The sequence below is a fragment of the Meleagris gallopavo genome, unplaced genomic scaffold, assembly GCF_000146605.3.
Source record: "Meleagris gallopavo isolate NT-WF06-2002-E0010 breed Aviagen turkey brand Nicholas breeding stock unplaced genomic scaffold, Turkey_5.1 ChrUn_random_7180001855324, whole genome shotgun sequence".
Taxonomy (NCBI): Eukaryota; Metazoa; Chordata; class Aves; order Galliformes; family Phasianidae; genus Meleagris; species Meleagris gallopavo.
The window spans coordinates 10,265-16,710 of NW_011121663.1; the positions used below are offsets into that span (position 1 = coordinate 10,265).

Here is a 6,446-nt window from a genome sequence, read left to right on the forward strand (position 1 = left end):
CAAAAAAAAAAATTTGCTTTTACTATTAGTAGTCTGATAGTTCCAGATGCAATCACCAACTGAAACAAAACAAGTTTTGTGGAACACTGGCATGAGGGACAAACTCTTGATAAACTGGTACTGGCATCTTTTCTCTAAAGTTTGTTCATTACAAAGTGCATAGAACAGTTATTAAGAGCCAGTATATTTTTATTCATAGTCCACTGCATGTAAATTCACATATACCTATACCAAAGTAAATTTTTAAACTGCATTTTTGCATCAGTGATGATAAGAACCTTTAGATTTACAAAGCACAAGACTTCGCTTAGCTACTCATGTGACAGAATGGTAATGAGCTCAGTTGATCCAGAGAAAATTGAAAGAAAATGGGGCTTAAAACTAATAATGCTAAAAAAATCAACTAAAAGATTAAAGAGGGTAAATGTAGATTAACTATAAAGAAGAAATTCTTTGCTGTGATTGTGGTGAGCTACTGAAATAAGTTGCCCAGATAAGTTTTGTCCTATCCCTGGAAGTGTTCAAGTCCAGGTTGCTTAGAGTTTTCAGGCAACCTGATCTTGTGTTCACGTCTATGGCAGAGGAGTTGGAACTAGATTATCTTTAAAGTCCCTTCTGATCCAAACCATTTGGTGATTCTATGATAATAAACCATCAAGAACGTATGACCATGTCACTCAGTTAAGATACCTGGGAGGATTAATGGTTACTACAGTATATAACATGGCAAAAAAAGAAGACTGTTCAGTAAGAATGATGATACTTTTCCTTAAACACAATTTGCAGCTCTAAACAGTGCTAAACCCATATGCAGCTTTACAGGGTCACTAAAAGGTGTGCTATTTCATGGAAACATACTTTTCAAATACCTATTACAAAACAACAACAACAACAAAAAAAAACCCTCTCTAAATAAGTACTGAGATGAATTTTGAAGCTATTAAGGAGGAGTGTAAGAGACAAGGTGTGAGATCTACTCTTGCAAATGGTATTTGCAATGTGTGCTACATGCTTAATGCCTCTTGTAAATTCTGCCTCATGCTGTACAGGTTTGTGGCAAATCAAGTGCAAAAATTAACACTGAAAAATATCTACAACTTTTGAATATGTACCATAGGCAAATGAATAGTCAACAGAAAAGGGGGAAATGTTAGGAGAGCACCCTGGAATTTCTGAAACTACAGCTAATGAATGAAGAAGGAATGCATTTAATATTCAACAGAAAGAATTACTGGTCATTATTTGCACAGTATTTTTATGACTTCAAGATGCTAGATACTCCACGTTAATAACAAAGTAAGAACAACTTCTGGTAGAATGTTAGGTGGTCTAACAGGCCTTTATCTATCTTATTATCTCCACAAATGAAACTGTTTTCTGTAACATGTACAGCACAGCAATGACCTGGGTTGGCAGAGGAAACAAACAATAACAAACTTATACCTTCTTTTCCCTAGCCTGAGTTTTTCTAGTTATATCAATATGCATCGGGTGCTTATCAGAAAGTTTTCTACTAACTACTACTTACAGATGATGACGCAGAAGTGGTTAGTACAACATGACTGCCTTGCAAATATACCGCAGAAAATTTTGGCTTTCATTCACACCAAAAAAAATGTGCTGTTTTCAATACATGGAGTCCCCAAATGTCAAAGATCAAAGACTCATTAAAATAAATTAAATTGCAGCCACAGAATGAGCTATTAGAATACTATTTGTGCATGCACAGCACTGGAAAATGAAGAACACTTCTTTAATGTATCATCACCGATTCTCATTTAGCAAACTCAGCATTTATAAAGCAAAAGAACTCCACGTTGCCAAATATCATTATAGTCCTACCAAGTCTGCCTACAGGGTAAAAACACACTCAGAGTCAATTACTTTCATTTCTTTTCTTGTAATGAACTTTTACTTAACTTTACTATCATGAAGTACAAAGCAGTGAAAATATAGGAACTGATTCCCAGTTTCTTTTCTCATAGAAAGGGTTCTTTCCAAACTAGACTTATTCAGGCAAGAGCCTTGTAAGATTATGTTATTTTTTCCTAATTAGAAAAACCATTCATTTCTTACTTACAGTAAGTTATTTTTGCATAATGAAAGTCCTGCTGATCAACATTTCGAGCTGATGGAATGTCAAATTAATGCAAGGGCTGTAACAATATATACAATGTCAATTTTAAATTAAAATGCTATTTTATCACTCTATGAAAAGAAACAACTATACAGATTTCAAAGTGCACATTTAAGAGGATATACATCTGCCAATCTCTTCATTTCCATTGACTCTTAAGATGAACATATGTGCTGACTACTGAAGGCCACTACAATTTTTTTTTAATAAAACTAAGAATTCAACAAAAAAATTGAAGCTAACTTCAGCAGTTTGACCAAGTTTTGTTTAGGATGGCTTGATAAAAATGGAATAGTTAGAACCCAAGCTTTGACTGCTGTTGAATGTTCACATCAAAAGTACTTTCTTCATGCTGGACTCTTTCAGTTTTATACATCATCATTAAACACATCATCAAGGAAAATTAGGCTCTTGGTTAAGCTTGAAAGTTTGCAATAACCTTTGCTAAGTTATTTAACTTTAAAGTAAATGGGCAACCTTGAGTAGTAGGTGAAGCAAAAGATAGGAAAACTGTTATGATATACCTGAACAATCCCACCTTGTGTGATATCATAGACAGATTTGCTCATTTGCCATGCAAAGTCTGCAAATAAAAAGCAGCCACCTTCAGGCTAAGGCCTTACAGGAAAAGCATTTTGGTTTCCCTCCTGTTTCTCTTTATAAAGGAAGCCTCCTGTTTGCCCAGTCCTCTAATTTGTGTTAGAGCCACAAGTGCCTCCTGGCTTCTGCCTTTCCACCTAGGTATTATCCTTCCATCCTATCTTCTTGCTAGATCTGTTCTCACAGTATCTCTGGATGTTGTCTTACCCAATAAATTCTTATGGATATGCTTCTATTTACTTTCAGTGACTTCATCCTATAAATACTGGTTTCTTATTTTAGTGAAAGATCACAGTATAAACTCCTTTCTTCACAAAGACTTGAAAGCTCATTTTGGAATGTATTCATATATGCAAGGGCAAGTGTCGAACATAGTGAATAATAGGAAGAACATCAAATACCATCTATTAAAAATAAAAGCCCCTAAAGTAATGACATAGATGAACAGCATCTGAATGAACAGCATCTGAAATGAACAACATTTCTATTTGTTCATCTCACTCCCCAAAAAGCATTTAAGGAAATTAGCATCTATTAAAATATAAAGTTGTGCAATATTAGTCTGCTCACTGGCTAATTAAGGTATTTTTATGATAAGACATACATTGTAATTGTTAACTATTCAGTATGATCTAAAATTCTTTATCTTCCTGAAAAATTACATCAACAAAGTAGTGGTTTTAAAACCAGAAATGTTTGCAGATTATATACAAAAAAGATTTGCAGAAAATGAGCTGGTCATCAGAGTTCAGCCAGTTTAGCATAAAAGATGCAACCCAAGTTCATGAATCAATCCTGTGAAAATTTGAAGTCTGTGATATTTAATTCTGCATAGGATCTTAAAAGTAGTCAATAAGGATAGAGTGGAAATTATTCATAGTTTACTTTTAAACCTTTTAGTATTCTTAAGAACTCGTTACTGTTATACGAAATTTGAAAGCCTGCAGATAGGGTTTTGTTCCAAATGGGCATCAGAACTCCAGGTGAAATGTGAAATACGGAAAATTCAAGGCTGAATATGAATACAACAGAGACTCTGCATCAGAATAATCAGTACTTTTTGATTATTTTTTTTTTTTTACTTGCTAAACATGATAGAAAAGACAAGAGCATCTCTGTGGTTTTCACTTTAAAAAAAAATCAAAAATTAAAAATTAAAGCTAACAACAGAGATATTAAGGTTAGACCCTTGCAAATGTAAGAAATCATGCAAGAAACATTTCACAAAAGCCTACGGAGTGTCTACTTCACAAATTCCAAAGAGCTCACACAGGCTTTGGCCATATGGATGGGAAAGAGAATCATAAGGAATACACTAAGCTCCATGAAAACTGATGCACAGCAGTGTATGAACATACCTGAGCAAGCAAGAAAAGTAACATACATATGCAAGGAAACGTGTTGGAGTAAATCATTGCTGACACATGTTGGGTATTTGCAGCACTTTAAAATCAGGAACAATCAGACAAGCCACAAAATAAGTCCATATGGGTCTACCAGATCTTCCTCATACAGTTCCCTTCAATTGCGGTGAAGAAATTAGAATAAACAGGGCTCTCGTATTTGACTTGAGTATTAATTCTCCCTTGTGTACTAGCAGAAACAGCCAGAGATTTGGGAGATTTGTCTATTACCTGCAAACCAAGAAGGTTGGGAGAGCAAAGAAGATTCCTGGCACAGCTATGACAACAGAGCAAAGATTAACTCACAGACAGTAAGAGGAAAAGGACATAGGAAATACAAGCTGGTGACACCCTACCACAGGCAAGTCTGTCTCACAACCCAGCCCCATACACCCCACAGCCACCCCTTGACCCACACCATCATGACAGCGGTTCACACCATCCCGGAGCAACAGCCAAACACTGGTGTGCTATTAACACTGTCTGGACTGAAATCAGGCCCATGGGGTGGGCACAGCGTGGTGCTAACTCCAGTGATAGTAAGTAAGTGTATGCATTTTGATACATTAGCTAAATAGTCTTGTGAACCATGATAACTATGTAGCTGTGCTTTCTGTTTTGACAAAGAAATTTGAGACTACGTTTCAAAAGTGCTGAAAAAAATCATCAGTTTTTTGGTTTACTTGCAACTCCATTTTCAGTCAATGTAAATACATTATCTGCATATTTTAAAAAGGAATGTGTAGAACTGTAATAAAAAATCTGACCACATCTCAAAGCCAGAGTTTTATCAGCCCTCTCTTTCCAAAGAGAAACATCTCTCACTTCACAGTCACACCTTATTCATATCATCACTTTTTGACAGTACATACATTTGCAAACAACTGTTCTCAAAGATAAACTACAGGAAGAGTAAAATTTCATCAAAAATCTCTACTGAACACCTTCAGAGCTCACTAAGAACTGCAGCTACTGCCATTGAACCTGCCTGATGCATTAGTTTCACAAAAACTAAGCCACATATTCCACTGGTTTTATGTTTTTGTTGCTCTCTTTTTTAAAACTTTCAATAAAAACAATTACAAATTAAAATAAGTTTTCTTTACTTATATATAAGAACTATATTGTATATTTTGTGAGGGCTGAGTTACCCTAAGTAATGCCTCCTATTTTATTATACTAAACCACAACACCAGACACAGATGGTGGTATGGCAGTAGAGGTTGAAACTCCACATCAGTATTCCATTACATTTTGTTGCTGTATGGCACGTGGCAGCAGAGGGACAGTCTGACAAAATGGTTTTTCTTCATTGGTGGCAAAAATGCATAGCAAATGGTAGTGACTGTGCCAAAAAGTAGTGCTTTGCAGCTGAGAATTTGCTCTATCAAACAGAATAGCTGTGCTCATTGTAGCTGTTGCTTCCATGAAAATAAATAGGAGGCATTACTTTCAGAGCAACCTTTGTAGTTGCGGCCAGGAAAACCAGCAATGCTAGCACTTAGCATTTCCAACCATGGTTTGTAAATAAATTATAAAATACAAGCAACTCCATAAAAAAAGAAAATCCTGAGTTAACAACTGAATACTGATGTACTTCATACATCAAGAAAAACTTTTTTCATGCTTTTCTCTCTGTAACAATACTTCTGAGCTCAGAAAGCATTTTCCCTGCAGAAAGTTAGACATGAATTGTCTCTGAATAATTCATTAATTTTGTTTTTATTTTTTTTAATTATGTTTGTGGACATCTACTACTCTGGAACACATAATGTTTATATGACTGTTAAAAAAAACAAACACCAAAACTGAAGAAATGAGTGCCCCACACGCAGCTCTGCCAGAGCACTGTAGCTGGTGGGACCACCTGTGAGGCGGCTCTGCCCTGAGGACATGGGCAGTACCTGCGAGGAGCCTGTGTCCCTCAGGTGACCCCGGCCGTGACCTTCAGGTGACCTCGCCCCGGTCGCCTTCAGAGAGAAAGGGCGCGAACGATGATGCGGGAAGCAAAAACGGCGGGAAGCAAAAACGGCGGGAAAAACGAGCGGCGTTCCGGGCTCCTATTGGCTGGCGGGCGGCGGGGACACCTATATAAGACACTCGGGCGCAACAGGTGTGTGCCTCAGCGTGTGAGAAGAATCTGCGTGCTCTGAGAGGAAGGCGACAAGCAGCATCCACGGACCCAGCTGCGGCGGAGCTGGTAGGCGGCGGAGATGGGCGGGGTCGGAGGCTGGGTGAGCTCTGAGTGAGCTCCGATTGTGGGGGAGCTCCGGAGTCCGGCGCCAAGCGTGCTCAGAGCGGAGCGG

General features: G+C 37.4%; 1 long non-coding RNA gene across 1 annotated transcript in view; it reads left to right on the top strand.

Annotated features, from left to right (window-relative positions):
* The first annotated feature begins 6,093 nt into the window (after nucleotides 1-6,093).
* The window catches only part of LOC116217633, a 2,081-nt gene continuing 1,728 nt past the window's right edge, over nucleotides 6,094-6,446 (top strand). Inside the window, exon 1 of the long non-coding RNA XR_004162331.1 lies at nucleotides 6,094-6,340. This is a non-coding gene — a long non-coding RNA (uncharacterized LOC116217633). The remainder of the gene's footprint in view (nucleotides 6,341-6,446) is intronic.